We start from the raw sequence: 23,429 nt of genomic DNA, 5'->3' as shown, positions 1-23,429 counted from the left end.
CCAGGTTCTGGTGAAGGCCCTCTTTGGATCTGCAGACTGCTGAGCTCTCGTTGTACGTGCACATGGCAGAGAGGCAGGGAGCTCCCTGGGGTCTCTTTTACAAAGGCTAATCCCACTCATGGGGGAGGGCTCCACTTTCATGACCTAATCACCCCCAAACATCCCACCTCCTAATACCATCACCTTGGGCATTAGGTTTTCAACATATGAATGCAGGTGGGGGTTGGCAGGGAAAGACACATGCAATCTCTAGCAGAATTACTTCTTATTTCCATTTATAAAGATGAGAAAACTGAGGCTTAGAGAAGTATTTTCCCCAAAGGCACATAGCTATTAAGTGGCAAAGTCAGGATCGAACCTAGTTTGCTGGCCTGCAAAAGCCCTGGTCCTAAAACCACTTTGCCATATTGCCTTAACCTCTTCAAGTTGGTCAGCAAATGAAGTGAATTGTCATTTATCATTACAGAAGGTGAGCTAAATGCATGAATAAGAACCAATTAATACCAACTGAGTAGCTTTTATTCAGTACTAACATGAAGAGAAAGTGTTTTGATCTTAGGTGACCTTTTTTTTCCTTTGCCAGTAAGATACTTTTAGAATGAAAGAAAATCAGATACGTCAAAAATGAAAACGTATTTTGAGAAATATTCATTCTAATTCCATTTTCACCAGAACTTTCTGATTTGTAATTTGGTTCCCTGAGTAGATTTGTGCACAGAAAATGAGGTGTGCTCTGGAGATGACAAGTCTATGTTTCTGAAAAGGTTGTATCTTCCTTTGTAAATTGTTTAACTAGTTTAACATTTACTCACTGTGAGCAAATGGGTAAATATACTGCAGCCCTGGGTGAACTGACAGAAAACAAAAACAAATTTCTGGACTAGCAAAACTGGATAAAATCAAGGGCTGTGAATAGAATGGCTTAACCTAAAACTACCACCCAGTATCCTTCAGAGCAAAGCACAGTGGTTTGAGAAGAGGGCCTCGGAAACAGACCCTAGGTTTGAACTCTGGCTTTGATACTTAGTAGCCATGTAACCTTGGGAAGTTGTTCAACTTTACTCTGCTTCAGTGTTCTTATCTGTAGAATGGGAATCACAATTGGATACTCATAGGGTTATCATTAGAAACAGTACCTTCCTATGGTATCATAAAGCTTCAGTTAGTTAATAATGAAACTCTTATTAACAGTGCCTGGCACATACTTGGCTCTCAAATGTTGGCTATTATTATTTTCTCTTAGGTCCACAAGCAGCTCAACCTTTTTTGATCAGCCAGTCAGCCAGCCTATGAAATCCTCAAAGATGGGCTGTTTTATTTTTCACTTATGGGTCTCCATGAAATGACAAACAATAGACAGAATGATGCTTAATAGTTCATGCCTGACTCAACCCCATGTGCAGCCAACCTAATACCAGCTCTCCAGGCTTCAATGCTCAGTCTGTTAAAATATGTACTAATTATAATTCCATACCTTGAGTCAAATTCTTCATTACAAAGTTGAAATGAAACAGTCACACAGTCTCTTTCCCTCACTCAAAGTTTAGTGACGAAAATAAGAAAAAATGCTGGCTTTATGCTCCATGAAGGTGGTGATTAACCAAATCCTTAAACCAAATATTTTGAATACCTCTTGGAACAGGACAGAACAGATACTTAGTAAACATAGAGGATTTCAACTTTATGACTAACCCCTGACCATTTCAATGTTTCAGGGTACTTGTGAGGGAAAAAACAGCATTAAAACCACAATAGAGCAAACATGAAGACAGCGTCAAAGCAGTTTAAAAATCCAGTGTAAAGATACCTTTAAAAAACACACTGTCAAGGAAATACATACATGTTATATATCTCTTTATTTAGCAACTATAGATATACATGGTTTTTACCATGATGTACAAAGCAGTTAGCTCCAGGAGATTTTTAACTATCTGCTTTATGCTTTCTGAACTTTCTGTATTTTAGATAATAACTATATAATAAGTATAATTTTAAAATAAAGTTATTTTTCATTTTGGAAAAGAGATAAATACAAAAACTAATATAACTTTTGGAGTTCTCAAGTGTTCTGATGTGTGATAGAAACATGAAACGATACTTTCACATTCAAATAATCAACATGTGATGACTGATGGTCTGACTGCTTTGTGAGCCCTTGGAAAAGTCAGATGGAAATGACCTTAAATTAGGTAGTATCTGTGAAATCAAAACACTCTGCAAAACAGGCTGCTAAATTACCACCCTGTTACTGTAGGTTACCTACTCTGAACTAATCATAAACTAGAGTGCAACTCACTGGGGATATGAGATCCTTTCCAAAGTATGGAGTTCCTGCCTTATGCTAGCTAGGATCACTTTAAAATACCACTGAGATAAACAGTATCTTTCACTTATGAATTCCAGCTGATTGCAGGGAAACTTGAAAGTCCTAGCAACACCGTTGCTATAGCAATGCAATCTGATTAGATATTTTTAGCAACCAGCCACAACTCACACCCACGGAGTCCCTTCATTTATTCCAAGAAGAATAATGTTGACATTCCAATTTCTAAAATATACAGATCTCAGTGATAGACCTCTAGAGATGAGAGGCCTGTGAGATCCAATGGAATATAGTAAGTTAACAAATAATATACCTGGGTCTGGAATACATCCAGACCCTATATGTATAGAGTAGACACATATTAAGGTGTATTCCACATGGCTAAAAATTGTAGATTTCCTTTGGCTCTTGGAGTATATATAAATAATAGCAGAATCCTTGAATTTCATATTGTAGTAGTTAAAGTTTACATGCTTCTCAGACAAGTTAGTATATTTCATACTAAATTAACAAAGATAATGATAAAATTATGTTTGCAACAAACAGCAGCAATTTACATTTTGATGCTAATGCTTTCATCAGAACTGGGACTACACTTGAAAAGCCACAGGCACTATTTATAGTGAGGGTATGTATGGTTAATTACAAGGGTGCACAGCAGAAATGTGGCCTTGATATCACACATGCTAAACCAGAGCTGATATGGGGGACTGACTGAATTATTGCTCTGAAGAAAAGGATCTGTCACATTCCAAGCAGGATAAGACTTGAAGACTAAATCTGGAGTTATCCCCAGGCTGATCTTAAATCAGGAAGGTCAGATGTAGGATCACATCTACGAAGGCTCATAAAAGACAGTGACAGCCCAGAAACTTATAAACATGACCCTTGGTTTTATAACTAAAGGAAGGATGCTTTTCTATAAACCCAGATACCAAATCATTCTGTCTGTTTTGATATGGAAAAGAAATCAATTACATTCTCATCCTCTCCTGAATGGCTACATTCTCGTGGTGAATAATCCGATCTCTCAATATATGCAGTTTCTGTTACAAACGGAGGAGTGTGGTGGGAAGGAATTAAGGTGAAAAACAACCAGAAGCAAAGATATGCCTTTTTTTGTTGTAATTGCCTTTGAGAGTTATTAAATTTGAGCCATGGATATTATGAAAACAACTACTCTCAGCTGAGTTACAGAATTAGAAAGCCCTTTTGAGAGATCTCCAATTTCAATAAATTACTTTAAAATATCAAATCTATATTAATAACCTGCATCAAAAACTTTCTGCACATCCCTTACACAACAATTCAGTGTATTGTAAGAAAATCATTAATGTTCACAAATGCAACGTTCATCCCAGCAGTCTAACAGATAACTGAAGTGGAAACAGTCTAAATATATAAAAACATGGTATTAACTAAAGTAATTACAATGGTTTGTATCATGAAATACTGCTCCACAATCCCCTTACCTATCATCTGAAACCCAAAAAGTACAAAACACCAAAAGTTTATATATAACTTAATTGGCAGGAAAACCTGATCTGACCAGAACTCATTTGACACCAAAACCTAATGGGAAGTGAGTCTATTCCAAGGCTTTATTTATCTCACATAGTGTGATTATTCTTATGCTTCACTGCAGAAATATTCATGCATTTGATTACAGAGTGCTGTCCCAGAAACTGCTGAAAATGTTTCCTAGTACATGAATTTAACATATGACGTTTCAAAAGTTTAAAAAAAATCTGCATTCTATATAAAGAATTGTGGACCTTTCTATCCAGTGAAATAAGTCAGGAAAAAACCTGTGATATATGTGGTGTTCTCTCTACCTGAAATACTCTTTCCCTGACTTTTATGTGACTTGCTTCTTCTCATCCTTCAGGTCTGGACTTTATAAATCTTCCCCTAGGGTTGGTTCCCAAATACCATGTCTAAAAAGGATCCATGAAGTTACTCCGTGAAGCAGTTTATTTCCTTCACAACACTTATTACAACCACTGGTGACCTCATTTGTTTCTTTGCTTGCAAATCCAGTGACTGTCTCCCCTCAACTAGCTCCAAGAGGACGGGGACCTTACTGACCTCGTTCACTGCAGTGTTTCCAGCATCTCACAACATCAGGCACCGAGTCTGGGCTCAGTATATATTTGTTGAACAAATGAATGAGTGAATAAATGAGTTTTTGTAAATATGTGTGCATTAAAAAATGAAAAAATAGGTTGCTCTCGCTCTGCAGTGCTCACATTCTGAGAGGCCCTGCACTCTGTCTATGGAGTATGTATCTACTTTAAACACCCCACACCTCTCGATTTCTCTCCCTCTCACCTTTCTGATATGGCCCACATTCTGCCTATGGAGTGTGTATCTCCTAAGCCATTTTCCCTTCTGAGTGAGACAGACTGCACTCTGTCCATGGAGTGTGTATCTCTCTAAATAAACTTACTCTCACTTAAAAAAAAAAAAGAAAAAAATACCCAATATTAACAATTTGGCAGAAGTAGGGATTTTTTTCTTTTGGAAGCTTATCTTTATGTTTGAAATTTTCTATGAAAAGAGTATTCTTTTTGTAACAGAGGGAGCAATTTTTAAGGAGTTAGTGTATCAGAGATTAAACTAATTCACATTACACCAAACACTTCTCTGAAAGCACTTACTATCATTTTTAAAAAGTACACAATCTTCCTGCTATCAAGAAATTCTTTTTTGTGGGGGAAGTGATTAGGTTTATTTATTAATTTATTTTTAGAGGAGGTACTGGGGATTGAACCCAGGACCTCGTGCTCTACCACTTGAGCTATTCCCACCCCGCTCAAGAAATTCAAGTCAGGATTACACAGTGCAGTTCCCTCAAAACGAGAAGCCAGGCAAAATAAAAGTGAAAGACAAAAGTGAGCCTCTCTAGAGGTTCCACATTTTCGTCAATTCTTTTGAATTTTTAATTCTTCACCATGTGTGCATTATTATGTTATTTGCTCTCCTGCCTAATTCTCAGACCAAAGTGCTGCCATATTATGTATACCACAAGCATAACAGTGTGTGTGTGTGTGATCTTTCCAACAACAGGGCCTTCAAAAACACAAAATCTACCAGTAACTTTGGCCTCATTTATGAAGATAGAATGGAAATTAGAAAAACACACCTCCTTCATAAAAGTGAAACACTTTTTAAATATCCAGTGAGGCATTTCCAAAATTGATTTATCATGCTGAGTTACTGTGGATTATTTTACAAAGGACACATACAACCAAATGCTGAAAATTCCAAATCCATTCCCAAGACACTTTTTATCCTCACAAGCGGCCCAGCACTGAGCAAGAGAAAGCACCCTGTGTCCTCTGACCAGCCGCATGCAGCCTCTAGAAATACAGAGGGTCCGGAAACAGAAAAGCTGTATTATATTATCGCCACATTTACGTGAAACCTTCTCCATATACTTTTCTTCAGCCTCCAGACATGTTTTCAGGTGAACTACCTCTAAACATCCTGGTGCTGGCAGACTTTTTTGCATACTCTGTTTTGTACTTACTGTACCTTTTTCACGACTTTAAAGTTAGAGTTACTTCAACTGAAACGGCATCTGGACAATGAAGAAACACACCATAATCACCTAAAATGTTAAAACAACTAGTGTATATGTAAAACAGTTTCAGACTTTTTGGACACTGTCGTTTCCAGAATACATTTAAACCAAAGAATAGCCCGGATTGGCCATCATTTTGAGGTATCACTTGATACCACATCCACTTCACTTAATTCTTGCTCTAATTCTAATGGCAGTTAAACAAAACAAAACCACTCACCAGAACAGAGTTCTCCTTTATCTGCATGTCTGCAGGTTTATAATTTAAAATCTTTGGTTCCAGCTTGGTGGACAGAATCAGTTCCCAACAGCCCCTGCACATAGACTATGGTGGGCAGGTGTGTTGTATTGTTATTTAAAACATGCTGTTTGGAACATTGAATTCTTTCTCTGAGGCCCCTTAAGTGAGGCAGCTGAAAATCAGCAGCTGCAAGTTTTTTGCTTTATTCCCCAGCTTGTCTTTGTTAGCTCTGGTCACTGAGCCCTTTTGCCTAATGAACAGGCTGTGGGGCAGCTGGACAGGATTGCTCCAATTCACCACCTAGACGTGGAACACAGAATCCCAGAGCCACATTTGCCCACAGCCAGCAAGAATGGTGCTTGCTTTAAGTAATGGAGTGTCAGGGATATTAGATAAGAAAATTATCCTATTAATGACACAAAATGGAAAATATCCATTTGATTCAATAAATTTCCCCTCTGTTCTCTAAATAGTATTTGGATACACTTATGTTTTACTTTTCTACAGCAGCCTCATTCCTCTCTAAATACCAAAGGCTTATTTCAGGGACCCCAACTTTATGAACAGCATGAATCAAAATAACATTCTTATATCATCTGTTTTATTTTTCATAAGTGATCTTCAAAATTTTAGCCTATACCTGGCTTACAAGAAAAGGTCACAAATATTCTTTCTGGTATGAGAATTAAATTTCCTGTCTAAAAACTCCAGTCCTGACTAAAGCTAAAATAACATTTCCCTCAGCATATCAGAACTAAATTCTAAGGCTACGTTTGCAAAAACAAACAGATGGTAATCATGTGAATTTTACCTCCAACTAGACTTATGTACAAAAACCTCCATTTAACTGCCTTTAAAAGCCAATAAAGTGTAGCACACAAAGCTGTATGCAGTGTTTACAGTCCTATGGAAATGGGAAACCCTGAAATTACAACCTGAGTTTATTTCCATTAAAAATGTAGTGCAAAAGGAAAAATAAGAACATTCCATTCAGGAAAAAAAAAAGAAAAGAAAAAGCTTAAGAAGTGAATGGTGCAGGTACAACACTATCAGGGTAAAAACTACTGAAAAATGTAAGAATTAAAACTGTACATAGATGGTGGCTCCAAAGAAGAAAATGTTTGCAGTTTTCAGAAAACTGAAAGATTTCAGAGGAGGTGAACTGGAATCCTGAAGCTCAGTAGCCTGGATTTACATGGTATTGAGAAACAGCAGCCTACAATTCCTATGCACTTCATCTTTATTGTTTCATGTCGTATGACTACCATATGACAATATTGTTTCATAATAAGTTTGCACTCCACTCCAATGCTGGTTTGCATTTTACCTATGATTATGTTGGTATAACATTGCCTTTTGTATGCCCTCTCATCTTTTTTGCTTCTGTTTTTAAATCTTAATGCTGTACTTCCATATATAAACTTCCTCACCAGCAATAAATTTGATAGCATGCTCTCTGTTTAACAACCTAAATCTTTAATTAGTTAAACGTGATGTGATGCTGAATAATATTTTCCTACATCGAAGTCTTTCAGAGCTCTTTCTCTTCTTTGAATAATAGTTTTCTCCTGGGATGAGGAGAATAAAACTCTCTCAATAAAGCACATGGGAAAAATCCATCTACCCACTTAGGCAGATGGCACTTTGGGTGTCCTGTAAGGCAACTATTGATTATACACAGTTTCTGAGTGTGGTTGACAGGTAAGGGTAAACCTTTGGGAGTTTTTTGGCCATAGCTAGACTCAGCCACCTGCTTCTGTAGGATGGCACAGCATGTAGCCATATGTGTGAGTACTCCATTCTACAAAGCTCAAAGCTTACACTGCTCCCCAGAGGCCAAGACCAAGGTCAAAATATTTATACCAACTGCTCCACAAAACTCTCAAGTCAGGTAATTCCATGTATTACAGATTTTTCCATCTGTCTTAGAAGTTAAAATAAGTGACAAACATTTCATCAAAGTACATACCCTAAAAGATATATCTGACTTTAAAAATAGGTATTTTGGAAAAGCAATGGATGGTATTCGCCAATGTATGGTGTATCTACAATTTTTTTAGACCATTTACTTTCTCAGGCTAAATTAAATGCTAGCATTTCAGTTTCAAAATAGACAATAAGAAGAGTAACTATTTTCCTTCCTCTAAATTTTCTAATTGTTAGTGATTTTTAAAGTATGAGTTTTGAGGGAAATGTATTTGTCAGATTCATGGTGGATTTATGACAAAGTCTTATGTTTGAAGCAAAATCTAAGGAGACACATTGCCCCAGCAGAGGGTGGAGAAAGAGGGGAAGAAAAAGACAAAGTTGGCCTAAAAGATGGTGAAATAAAGGTTTTTTTAGACAAAATTCATTTAATTTTAATTTAAAATTTTATTTATATTCTAATATAGGAAATATATTAACACAAGTTCTAAATATATCTGAGAATTAAACCCCTGCATGTAGAATTACTGGATCAAAGGGTATGCTTATTTGTAATGTTGATAGATATTACCAAATTACCTTCTATAAAAGTGGTACCCACTTACACTCCTACCAACAACCTATGAGAAAAACTGTTTTCCCACATCTTCTAACACAAATTATTATCAGAACTTTTTCATATTTGCTATTCTGAAAGATGATAAATGATATCCCAGGGAGTTTCAATGTGTAACTACTCATGAGTGACGTCTATTCATACGTTGAAGAGACATTTATATTTCCTTTTCTGTTACTGACTCATTTCTTTGACCTATTTTTATTGGCTAATTGGACTTTTTCTTATTGACATGTGAGAGCCCTTTATATAGTAGGTATATTAGTCTATGTCTGTGATACGAATTGCAAATATGTTTCCCTGAATTAGAGATTATTTCGTGAATTGACTTACGGTGATCTCTGCATGCAGAAATTCTTCACATGTAGTCAAAGTTGTCATTTTTCTGTCTTATGGCTTACTGTTTTTATGTCATACTTAGAAAGATTTTCCCTACCTTAATTTTATAAAACTATTCTCCTATGGCTTATTGAAGTATTTCTTTTATGTTTCATTCTTCATATTTAAATCTTTAATGCATTGCCATCTATTGTGGTGTCACATAAGATTATTTTTTTCAAAATTGATCAGTGAGTGGTCCCTACAGACTCGAGATGGCACCTTAAACATACATTCAATTATCATAGGTATCCAAGTCTATTTCTTGGCCTTCCATTTGGTTCATTGATTTGTCTCTTTTCATATTCCAATACTATGTTCTATGTTTTTATAGTTTTACAGTTTTTTTAATATTTAGTATTTTAAATATTTAATATAATATTTTAAAATATTTTAAATATCCAAGTTAGTTCTCCTCCCCCTGTGTATTATTCTCCTTTCCCAGAACCTTTTAATTTTTGATTATTTTATTTTTTCATTTGAATGTCAGATTCAGTGTGTCTAGCTCAAAAAACATATCAGTAATATTATTTTGAGGTCATGTTAAATATATAGCTTAGGGAAAATGTATATGATTTAAATTTTCCTATGTGAAACATGGTATGCCTTTCCATTTTTTCTTGAGGCCTCAGGAATAGATTTACATTTTTTTCATAAGAGCTCAGATATTGCTTGTTTTATTTATTCTAAACTACTTTATCTTTTCTGTTGCTATTGTAATTGGGGGTACAAAGAGTTTCAAGATAAGATTTCCATACTCAAAGAGTACAAGCTCCAATAATAGAACATTCAGGTTGTTACAACCACTAAAATATAATGTGATGCATGCCATGGAAAAAAAAAAGGTCTGCACAAACATGCTACAGGAATGAGACCATGTAGATTATTGCACAGGGGAGTGTCTCCTGAAGGATAAATAGATGTCTCCCAAAAGACAAAGTGGCCAAAGGCACTTGAGATGGATGGAAGAGTTTGTACAGAGCCACAGACACCTGGGAGAAAGAAGTGACTTGATGGACTGTAAATAGTTTCCCAGAGCAAATCCATCAGACTCTTAGAGGGAGCAGGAAGAGATGAGGCTGAAAGGTGAACAAGAGCCCAATCACAAGAGAACCCTGTGTCCTGCCAAGGTGTGTAGACTTTACAGATATTGAAGGGTTACAAACAGGAAGGTCCAAAGTGCCCCAGGAAGGAACTAGCTCAGAAATTAGCAAAATAGGAGACTATTTTAAGCTTAAGGTAGGAGGTCTGCAATATGAAAAGCTCAAGGAATGGATTAAAGACTCTTAGGGGGTAGAATTTTAGGACTTGTAATTAATAGAATATAAAAAGTAAAAGGGAGGGTTTCAGCTTTTTGGCTTAAGCATGTGCCTGGCAGGGACTAGAGAGATCACTTCAGGGAGGTAAACACTTGGAGACAGAGGAAACACTCTCACAGTCAAGATACTCATATGGTAGTGGTTTATTTCATCTCCATTCACCCAAGAGGTGAGGGAGAGGGGACATGTCTGACAACAGAGTCCTAGAAAATCCCAAACTTTAAGTGTTGGGTGGAGGAAGAGAATCCTTGTAAGACTGACTGAGGAATAACCAAAACTGTAAATGGAATTGACTTAGCAGTGTTTCAGAATTCAGGACAGGATCAAATTGACAAAGACTGAGCAGTTGCTGGAATCAAAGGTAAAACAATATTTGAATAATTTTCACCTAATTAGAAATATAGGAACACTTGAAATGCTTTACTTTTTTGGGGGTGGAGTGGGATGGGGAAGGAAAAATCTTAGTTAAATATTTATTAAGCTGACATATTACCAGAATATTCAAGAATATGTTAATCATTTGATCACTATCTTGCCTTTGCTTCATAACTTATTTTTTCTGTATAATAAAGGTATTCTTATTAATAGTCAATTATAAAGCTTCACATTATTTTAAAGAAGAGAGAAAAAAGCAAGAAAATGCAACAGAATGAAAGAAAATGTTCAACGTGCATCTCATCTTTAGCACGACAGACATGAGTTCAAAATTTTGTAGAAATTATTCCTATCTTTTGTAAACAATTACAAAAAGTGACAAATAAGTCATCATTATCCATTTAAGTTCTTCACAGTGATGATGGTTTGGGTAATAAGGAAAATAATCAAATTGACAATCCTAATGTCACTGTTCAGCCATGAAACTATAATAAGGAGCCATGTGAAGGTATCTGGAGTTTTGAGTCGATTTGCTGGTAGTTGATCTGAACCAACCACACACTTTCACCAGAAACTGCGTGCACAAACCTAGTTTTCTTGATTTACTCTAATTGTAACTCTATCTTTAGCCACTATGTTCAACTTTTCCCAATTTCTATTCTCACGGATTTTTTTCATACCTTTCTATATCCCTAAAAAATTTTCAGCTTATTTATCAGATTATTTTCCTCCGTTAACACATTGGCCAGTGTAGTATGACAGGAAAAGTATTAAACAGTGAATTAAGAAACCCAGACTTTACTCCCAATTGCCACAACTTTATTTTATGTTATTGAATATTTATTTTATGTTATTTCTCTAGACCTCGGTCATTTCTAAGACCCATCGGATTTCACATTCCCAAATTAATTTTTGTATGATGTTTGCCAAGAAAAGCCAGAAAGAATTCCAGGGGGTTCAAATAAAATTAAAAGCCACTGACAAACCCTTCATGGCTGATATTCTGACAGTGGATATGGGCCCTTATTTTTTTTTTCAATTTATTTATTTTGAGGAAGAGGAAGAGGGGGTGAGGGTGGAAGGGAGACTCAGTATATTGCTAGAAATCTCCTACTGTTTTTGCAGTATAAAATTTTAGATGTTCTTTTAAAAAGTTTGTAAAAGCACAGAATTTTTCAAAACTATGTAAAGACTTTAGGAATTTTGTCCCTTTACCTCCTATGTCAAGTGAGAGGCAGAGAGGCAGGCCTCGATCAGGCTGTGTGACCTTCAGCAAGTCATTTAACTTCTCTGATCTCCATTTCCTCAGAGTAAAAGGAGGCTAGGCTGTGCCTATCTACTCTGCAATGTGGCTGTGAGAACTAAATTAAATGATACACTTAAAATTGCTTGGTAAACTGTGACATACAAATATAAAGTTACTCTTTCTATTCCTTATCATTATTTCATTATCAAAAATTGGGGTAAAATATTTTCAACCATGAAGGAATGATGTCTGAGCATCTCTGCATTGCACAGGAAAATGGGAGAGGATAATCTATGACAGGAAGTTGTTCAATATTTAAAAAGGCATAATGTGCACATACAGAACATTTTGTCTAACATATGGGTTGTAATACTTTATCTATGTATATACTTTATGCATATACAAGTATAGACATAAGGCTACTCTTGGTAAATTCATACTTATTGTTCTGATTTCTCCTATTTTGATTTGCAATGAAAATATATATGAAAAGGAGCATATACAGAAAGATTTCTCCAAATTAATTTAGAAGTGTGTTCATTTTCAGCAAGATAAAAATTGGGTATTTTTTATTTTTTTGTTAAAAAAAGGTGCTGTGATCAAATATGTTTAGTCAATGCTGTGGACTATATGCTTATCTTAGAGATTAAAAATACAGCAACTTATGAAAGGTTCCAAGAAATCCTGCAACAGAGGAATCTGTTCAACTTTATTTAACACAGTTTCCCAAATTTATTTAACCATGACACTCAATTTTTTTTAACAAACTACCTATTAATATCTTATGAACCTCTAGTGTTCTGTATAACACGATGTAGGAAAAGCTGAAATCTGTTTCAAATCTGCAGCAGTCACTATAAAATACAAGATATCCAGTGTTGACTCTCAACTAGGCTGGCCGATTACTCTTTTCCTCACTCACTAACACTTCAACCAAAAACTCGTCCTGGAAAACCCTGGCAAATGCAAATGAAATGTACCACGATGTGACTGAGATTGAATGAAAGGCAGAGGACACTTCTGGCAAATGGTACAAAGTATTATAGTTGTTAATATACCATCACTCATTTTGGACACAAGACCTCTTCTACATTATACCCTAAGGGCCCAGTGGGTGAGGGGAAAATTGCACCTTAAAGGAGGCAGGCATAATTGACTTCTGCTTGAGAAAATCAGTTTGCCCTTGGCAAAACAGCCAAATGTACCTTGAAAATGGCAATTATTTATTACCACTGGATTATCTGAGATCTATGATAAACTCATAGTGCACCAGACTCTATAAAAATATTAGTCTCAACTAATGGACTTTTTATAATTCTCGTAACTTTTGAGAATAAAACTGCATATTTAGGACCACATGCTCAAAAGATGACCTTTGTATGTGTTCCAATTTCCCACATGCTAGGTAATTAAACAAAGTAGTCAATGGCACCAAAGCTTTGTGAAAACTGATGCACAATCAGAAAATAATGGCCAAAATATTTGTGTGCATATATACTGTGACAATAAAACAAAATGCTATAATGTTTCCAAAAACAGGGGAGTTCTACTGATCTTTTTTTTTTTTAGTGTTCGACTAGAAACGAGCTCCCAAGGGGAAAAAAAAATTCCAAGAGATGTGAAGGAGGCATCACCTCAGCCTCTAAAGGGTTTTAAGGTGAAGAGCTGGTTGACACTGTTAGTGTGTTTGTTAAGCATATTGGACTTAATATGCTTAACAAACCAAGGGGTGGTTTCCTGGGGGAGAGCGGGAGGGGTGGGATGAGGGAGGCGGGTTAAGGGAGGGAAACTCCTAGATTTGATCTGTCAGATTCCATAGAGCTGGATGTATGTGCAGTTTGAAAACCTTTATGTGTTCTTTCTACAGGAAAATAAACTCCATTACAATCTTAACTAGAGAAGATACACTAGTGCAAAAGCACTGAGAACCTAAAATTTATGTAAAATTAAAACGAATTAAGTATTATAATACAAATTAAGTGAATGGTGCAATAAAAGGATGTGTTCCTATTGTATTCTATAAGCAGGGTACATGTTTGATGTGTGAGTATATAACTTTTCCTTTTCTTAAGATAGTTTTATTAAGGTATAATTGATGCAAAATAATCTGCATATATTTAAAGTATACAATTCGATGAGCTTTAACATATGTATGTACATATGACAAATGTAAGCTATTACCACAGTTAAGATAATGAACACATCCATCACGCCCAAAAGTTTCCTCATATCTCTTGGTAATCTGTCCCTCCTTACTCCCAACCTTGTCCCAGGAACTCACAGATGTGCTTTCTGTTACCATGGATTAGTTTGTATTTTCTAGAGTTTTACATAAATGGAATAATACAGCACGTGCTTGTTTTATGTCTGGCTTTTTTCACTTAGATAATTATTTTGAGATCATCAGTGTTGTTGTATGTATTAATAGTTTGTCTCTTTTTGTTTACCCATTCGCCAGTTGATGGATATTTGGGTATTTTCAAGTTTGGTGCTATTACAAATAAAGCTGCTGTAAATATTTGCATACTAGTCTCTGGATGGATTCATGCTTTCATTTATCTTGGGTAAATATTTAGGAGTGGAATGACTGGGTATTGGAGGTGTATGTTTAACTTTTTAAGAAACTGTCATATTTTCCTCCAGAGTAATTGTACCATTTTACATTCCCACCAGCATTGTATGAAAGTAGGAAAGGATGTGGAATTTGGGATTAACTACTAGATATGAAATAGATAAACAACAAGGACCTACTGTATGGCACAGGGAACTATAGTCAATATCTTATAATAACCTATAATGGAAAAGGATCTGAAAAATATATATATATGTATATGTATAAATGAATCACATTGCTGTACAACTGAAACATTGTAAATCAACTATACTTCAATAAAAAATAAACAAAACAGAACAAAAACTAACAAAAGCCCTCAGTTCTGTTTTTAAAGCCTTTCAGCTGATTGAATCAGGCCCACCCAGATTATCTAGGATACTCTCCCTCATTTAAAAGTCAGATAATGGGCTTTAACCACATCTACCAAATATCCTTAGAGCAACACCTACAGTTTGATGGAATAACTGGGGCTCTAGCCTAGCCAAGTGGACACATCAAAATGACCACCACACGAGCCATGCACATCCAGGGGTGTGGTGAGACAGAGGGGAGAGGGAATGCTGGTGCTCTAAATGTATTCTCTCCTGGGATAAGGATAGACAATTTATCAAACAAGTAGTGGGTCATTCCTTTCTTTGTCTATTTTGCCCCCCAAAATGCCATCTTCTTTTTTGAAGTGCCTATCATTCCAAAATTGAAATGTTGATTTATATGAGTGTGCTGGAGATGATATACTGGACTGCCTTTCTCTGGAACAGACCCAAACATAGATATGTAACTCTAAGATACACCAAGACAAAAAACAAACAAAAAACACCAAGATTAAAAAAAAAAAAAACCCTTTAACAACCATGCTGGACTTTAGAGAACAAAGAAGTATCTGGGCTTAAAGAACAATACTCAGAGTGAGGTGTCATCTAACATCTGGGAGTAGGGACTCATACACTAGAGATTCTGATCATGGCAGCCTTCTTATGGCTTCAAACCTATTGCTTCAGCTCAATACGTACATTATTTTAGAAAATTATGAATTCAGTTTGATAAGATAATGTAATTACAATAATATCTATTGAGCTATGGAATTTAATGTTAATTTTGAATTTCACCTTGGAATGATACAGTCATAAACTATCCAGTCAAAAAAAATCTATGTGTGTGCACGTCTCCTTATGATCCATTGGTTTAAAAGCATGTATTAATCCCAAAGTACAAAACTTGGTGGACTATTGACTTATCACATACTACCATTAAACCATCAAGATCTCTGACATCCCACCATTCCCTTTTAAGCTACAGTTTTTCCAAGATCTCTGATGAATTTCCATCATCTGGGGGAGTTGACAAGACTACACCACAAGGCTGCAGGATGTTTCCAAACTACTCATTTAAAATTTGCCCCACTGTGTTGTTTTTTAACATCTGATAATCTGAGACTTATTTTATGAAATTATAATAAGCATGTACAGTACAATGCTGCCGAGCCTTTCAGACACACCAGGGCTTATTTTTATCCCCAGAATCAATTAGCTACAATAAATATAAAACATCATCACAAATAGAAGGAAATTTGGTACATAAACATTATTGCTAAGAGGAATCAATGAATCAGTAAGACCACATGTTTTATCATATGTTTGTGTCTACAGTCTTCATTTTCATCAGTATTATAATATAACATCCTATTAAAATTATTTTTGAGTTTCTATTATACTATTAAGTAAGAATTTTTAACTTGGGGAACTGATAACCTCTTTGTGTCTCACTTTTCTTATTAAAATATGGTAACTAGATCTCTAGGGTTACCTCTAGTCGTGGTGTTGGTTTTTATCTGCTTTAAGAAAAATACAACTTGGAGATATAGCTACACATAAATTAAAGTAGCATTTGTCCACACAGAGTTGAGCAGAATCATTCCTATGGGACCTGGCTCACCTAGAAAATCTGTCTCCTCCCATCTGACTGTTTTAAGACTAAGCTCTTTTTCTCTCACATCAGAATTTTTTTACCATTTGGGTTACCCTGCAAAAGCTTATGTGTTGGCCTCTGGTCAAGAGCTATGAGTAAAATAAAGGCTCTAACTTCCTTCTACTAGCTCATCTACCTGTCCTCATGCACACATCAGGGCTAATATTACCTTTCCCATTTTCCCTAACAAGGTTTCTGTTAGGTTCCAGAAATGTAAGTTAGGTGAAAAAAGATTGTAGATATGAGGCATTGTGTGTATTTTATTTGTTATTATTTAACAACAACAACAACAAAAGCTAAAATACATCCCAAGTTTAATCAGTCATTGTATCACCATTTTCATTCCTAAATCTGGGGGCTGGGGGTGACTATATTTGATTGGTCTGTAGCAAATTGTTTCCTCCCTCGTTGAGAGTATTTGCTGGATTCTTTCTCAGCTCAGTCCTTCTTTCCACTGATTTCCTAGACCCTTGCTTCTACATCTCAGAACCTACCTGAGTAGGGCCTGAAGTAAAACATGAATCACGTACGTAAGAAGTGGATCACCCACTCAAGGTACTTCAGCCATCACCCTGTAAGCAATAATCCCTACAGGGTCACCAGAATAACAGGTACAAAGATCTGTTAAAGACTTCGATTCCCACAACAATGGGAAGAGAACAAAGGGTTTTCTCTGTTTTGTTTAATGTTGCATCCCAGTTGCTGGAATAGTAAATGCTCAATAAATATCTAATGAAACAAATTAACCTGCTTCAAGTATGCTTCCTTAACAACTTCTATAAGATTTCTTTTTTGCACATAGCAGCCACATATGTATAGCTGTTATTACCCTGCAGTAGAAACCACTGATTTCTTTTCACTTGGGCACTGAGGAAAGGCTAGAGCATGAACTATATCCTAATTTGGACTCCATTCCTCCTTTGTCATGCTAATGACTCTGGTGTCTGAGTCACCTCCCCTGCTTCTATATTCTATGCTGTTGCACATAAATGCTGTCACTTCCTGGAATCTGAAATGATATGTAGGAAATTCTCTATTTTTGACCAGAAGGTATCCCTGGAAAAAAATGTTACAAAGTTTAGTGTCTGAAAGTTAGACATCAGACCTGCATGTTAGAGTTGTTCACTCAGAAATCAAACATGAAAAATAATAATTCCTGAGTCAAATTTCTTTCTGGTACTGCCTTTTCCAGGGCCAAGTAATCCTGTTGGTGGGTAACAATTTTCACAGTTATCTGGTAATTACTGACCTAGGAGCCAGTTGATTATGTCCATGTCCTGCCATATTTAATCAGGCATTCCTTGCCCCAAGAGACGCCACCTTCTAACAAAGGCAGGTCAGAAAGCCATTCAATCTGTACCTGGTTAGTACCTGATGCAAAGGATAATCTGAGATTTATTTTGTGAAACTATAATGAGCTCTATACCTGAGTATACTTACCTCCTGTCCTACCAACCAGGAGAGGTGAGCAGAGAGGGCACTGCTACATTCTTACAGCCCAGCACTGCCCACAGCACTGGGGGAGAGAGAGTTTGAGCCAGAAAAGTGGATATCTGCCCTGTAATGCCAATTAAGCATAAACAAGATGGGAAGATGGGACTGCAGACCCATGCAATATCTTGAAATCATTAGGTAGCTGATATGTGAAAAACTGAATTAGATATCTGCAGTGTGTGCTGATGTCTATCTAATGTGCCAAAATGCAAGTTAAGTGAAATTTGAGCAGGAAAGTGGAACATGGCACAGTCCTATTGCCTGCAAGCACTCCGTGTTTACTCTAAACAGTTATGCCTACTTTATCACCAGTAATACTATTACTCCAGCAATTTTTTCCTATTTGATACTTCACAAATCCAAGATACTGGAATGCTTAACAGTGAAATGCCTTAAAAGCAAACACTCTGTTACTGCCTTCTGTAAAAATGTCACCTACAAAGATATCTGTTGCAGTCACACAATATATAGGGCATCTTAGATGTGCTGAAGATTTTCCAAACCAAATGTTGCTAGGAAGATTCTTCCCCAGAGTCAAAAGCCATTTCTTCTATGCACATGTTTCGTCTCCCACTCTCAGCAGTTCCCTGGCTGGAATAACTTATGAGAAAACCTTCTGCTGGCTACCTTTCTGGGTTTTTTACAGTTTGCTGGTTTTATACTCATGTAGGTTAACAAAACACAGGCCTTCATATAAAACTAGCATTGTAAGCACTTCAAATGCTGTAAGCTTATACTTTTTATAAATGAAGTTTCTACTATGTTTTAAATATTAAGATGCATTTGAATGGTATATACAGACATGACTTACTCAGCTAGAAAAAGTTAGCTATTTATATATAGGAGCTATACATTTCTCTAAATGTATAGCACAACTCAATTACAAACAGAAACTAGAGAGCTAAACTGAACTTACTGGGATCTTAACCTTGATTCTGTTAACTTAGACCAGAGTATATTTCTTTAATCAGAGCCCAGGGTTTCTGAATCTTCAGTTCTAAATCCTGCCTCCCAAGGGGAACTGTGGAGCCTAATCAGAATGTCTACCAGATAACTCGAGTAATGAGACTACAAGTAGACTGTTATAATACTTTAGCAGTACACGGATGTCCTCTGAAACTAGCAGCATCAAAGGATCTAACGTTAACCCAAGCAAATCCCTGTGGAACAGCAAATGTCCTCACAAATCTCCAGGTGAGAACCACTTTACAAATATGGAGAACAAAGGCTATGCTCAGTAAAAGCTTGGAAGGAGGTCTTTTTCTGTCAAAACCATAGCTACCATGGAAAGGAGGTAGGAAGGGATAAACTGGGGTTTTGAGATTTACAAATGTTAGCCACTATATAGAAAAATAGATTTTAAAAAGTTTCTGCACAGGGAACTATGTTCAGTATCTTGTAATAACCTTTAATGAAAAAGAATATGAAAATGAATATATGTATGTATACGAATGACTGGGACATTGTGCTGCACACCAGAAATTGACACATTGTAACTGATGGTACTTCAATCAAAAAAACCACAACACACCTGCTGAAGGACAGCACACCACTATGAGAGAGCCTTCCCTAGAAGACATTTTGCTCTCACTGCCTATTTTTCACCCTTAGAAAAATGGCTGGAGAGAAGTGGGGAAGAAAACAGACTTGTGTTAGCATTCTTAGTCTATTGGCACAGGTGGGTGTTGTGGGGTAGTCTCAAAACCTGTGAGAATGAAACATGACAAGTTTGCAGACACACTCAAGTGATTAATAGCTGGAAATATATCTCAATTGGAGTGTCTGAGGCATAAAGCAGTATTTCAAAAGTGGATATTTTGAGGGAGGCCTTCAGATGATTTAGTAGACAAATTAGAAATTGAAATTTTCTATCTTAATAACAGCAGATATAGGAATACAGTCCAGTTTCAAATGACATCACCAATATTTTAAATACCAGTTACACAGAAGTTTAATTGCTGAATCTAGATGGTGGATCTATGAATGCTTACAGTACAATTATTCTGTATATACGAACTTTTTCATATTAAAATGTTGAACATGGTGAAGGGGAAATCAAGCTACAGAAAAAGAGTTAGTTCACTGAACTTAGTTTATCAGGGACTACATGTGGCTCCAATAGTAACATAATTGAGCAGCTCAAATCCAAAGACGGTCTGAATATTCTCCCCAGGTTAAGGTGCATGACCTCACTCCTGACTGCTAGGATAAACTTTGATAATAGTCAGCGACATTTCCGACCACATGGATGGACCTTGAGGGCATTATGCTAAGTGAAATAAGCCAGATTGAGAAAGACAAACACTGCATGGTGTCAGTTACATGTGGAAGCTGAAAAGAGTCAAACTCATAGGAACAAAGAGTAGAAAACTGATTTCCAGGGGCTAGGGGGTTAGGGAAAATATGGAGAGGTTGTTTCATCTATAAAATGAATACGGTCTGAGGAACTAATGCAACACTGTATTGTATAATTGAAATTTGCTAAGAGGGTAGAACTTAAATGTTCTCACCAAAACAAAAACAAAAACAAAATTAAGGATAAAAATGGGAGGTGATGGATATGTTAATTAACTAGATGGGGAGGAGAAATCCTTTCACAATGTATACATGTGCAAGTCACTATTTGAGTTATACCTCAATAAAGCTGAAATTTAAAAAAAAAAATTAGTCAGTGACTCACTGGAATTTGATGAATTTCTGGGGCTCTACACATCAGTCATTTTTATTTTCTACATAGGAAGCCAGAGGCCTAGAAATAAAGACCTGGGCTCTGAATTATAGTTCTTGTATATAAATTTCTTGTATCAACTCCATTTTACTTTACAAGAACATGGTAATAATTATTTGCTTTTTAAAATCAGTAAGTTTCATTTGTGGAGAATAATTCTCTATTTATGTGACCTGACCCCATCACTTCACACTCATCTTGATCCTCTCCCCACACATCAGAAAAATCAAGATGCTATTTTCAACTTTACACAGTTGAACACATTGCAGGAGAACTTTGGTTATGATTCCATATTGAATGAGCCTCTGCCCAGGCAAAGAACTGTCTAGAACTTTTAAAACTGCCTTTAGGCAGTAGGACATCAAATTATCATCACTATTTTTTTCGAGAATACTAAAAATATAGACACATTCTTTTAAGCATATGCTGTTTTTATTAACTTCCGTATATCTACAGAAAAATATTTGGGTTGTTGAATAATGACCCTGAGGTTCTGAAAATTCCCAAAGTGTCTACTGAATCGTGTAAGGACAATGAAAGGGGAGAAAGGGAAAGACAGTTGTTCACTCGCCTAGAACTCAGTTCCATCTCTTCCATTTTATCCATTAAAATATAGAGAAAGAGGAAAAGAAAGAGCAGGAGATAAATTTATAAAGGGAGTTCAATTTTTTTAGCCCACATTTTGCACAATGATGTTACAAGTCTGTGCACTTCAGATAAATAGAGACTTAATGCATGCAAATGCTAAGAAAACAATCATTTTGTCACCATCTGAACAATTATTTTACAATATGTACATATGTATCAGAAATAAGAAAGAATCTAATATGTTGAATAAAATAAAATAGACAATGATGTGAAGAAATTAACCCATTATATTTAGAAATGCATATTCTTTTAAAATTCAGCATGACAGTTTTTCTTCAAGATAATAAAGAGAATTTTGACTTGAAAGATGGCTAAAAATACTGCTTAAAGTTAATGAGAGAAATGAAAATGATGACTATTATTAGTCTTGTTGGGGTGGCTGAAACGCTGTGTGGGTCTGGTGCACTGGTTGCCATGGTGTGTATTGTTAACATTCTTCAAATACAGGATAAATCAGTTCTGCAATCAATAACAAAGATTGAAAGAATGAATTCCACTGCACAGACTGCAAAACAGCTTTTTCATCTCTGCTTTTTTCCTTCAGCTACCAGGAAGAGCCACAAAATGTACACTAACTGATGGAACTTTCTAGAACTGTTTAACCAAAAGGCGTAAACAGTGCATTCTTGGTGGTGTAGTTTCAAATATGGCCAGCTTTTCCATCATTTTTCCCCTATTGCAGGACACAGCTTCCAAAAGGAATTCTTTGGTCATGGGTGAGTCACAGGTCACATCCACAGTGCCCTCTGTCTTCTATGAACCCTCAAAGGCCCTTTTTAGGTCTGGCACCCATGTTATCTTCAACTTTTCCCCTAGGACAGAGGCACTAGAAATTCCTCCTTTACCGAAGATGTTTTATCAAAAAACATTTTTTTCAAACAAAATGTTTTAAAATTTCTTGTATCAACTCCATTTTATTTTACAAGTATATGGTAATAATTATTTGCTTTTTAAAATCAGTAAGTTTCATTTGTGGAGAATAATTCTCTATTTATGTGACCTGGTAGATTTTCAGAATTTGCCAAATTCATGTTATTCATACAAATAAGATTATTCTGCCTTTCTGATCATTTTATATTGATAGTTCTATATAGGATAGTAATATGACCTTTCAGTGTCTGTCAAAGATAATGACCATATTTCAAAATTCAATGCTGGAGATCACTTACCTCTAACTACAAACGTTTTCCCATCAATTTTATATTTCTTCTTCTATCTCTCAATGACCATATCTCCTGCATGCTCTTCTTCCTCTATCTTTCCCTTTAAAATAGACATTTCTTGAAGTTTTTCCCTTTGATAAATTTTCTTCTCTATAATCTTTTCCTCAATGACCTCATCCTTTACTATGGCTTCAGAAATGTCCTCTCTGAAGATGCCAACCTCAATAAAAAAAAATGACTGTTTCCAGTTTTTCCCTTCAACATCCCTCCTTACAAATACACATGTGTTTCAAAAAGACCTCAAATGGCCAAAACAATTTAAAGAAAGAAGAAAAGAGTTGAAGGATTCATGGTCCCTAACTTCAAACTATATTACAAAGTTACAATAATCAACACAACATGCTACAAAAACAGACATATGGATCAATGGAACAGTATAGAGAGCCCAGAAGTAAACCCACACACCTATGGTCAATTAACCTATGACAAAGGAGGTAAAAATATACCATGGAGAAAAGACAATCTCTTCAATAAGTGGTGCTGGGAAAACTGGAAAGCTACAAGTAAAAGAATGAAATTAGAATGTTTTCTCACACCATATACAAAAATAAACTCAAAATGTAATAAAGACCTAAATGTAAGACCAGAAACCATAAAACTCTTGAAGAAAACATAGGTGGTACACTCTTTGACATAAATAGTAGCAACATTTTTTGGATCTGTCTCCTAAAGCAAAGGAAATAAAAGCAAAAATAAACAAATAGGACCTAATTAAACTTAAAAGTTTCTGCATGGCAAAATTTTACT

The sequence above is a fragment of the Camelus ferus genome, chromosome 2 (genome assembly GCF_009834535.1).
Source record: "Camelus ferus isolate YT-003-E chromosome 2, BCGSAC_Cfer_1.0, whole genome shotgun sequence".
Lineage (NCBI taxonomy): Eukaryota > Metazoa > Chordata > Mammalia > Artiodactyla > Camelidae > Camelus > Camelus ferus.
This window is presented reverse-complemented; position numbering follows the sequence as displayed.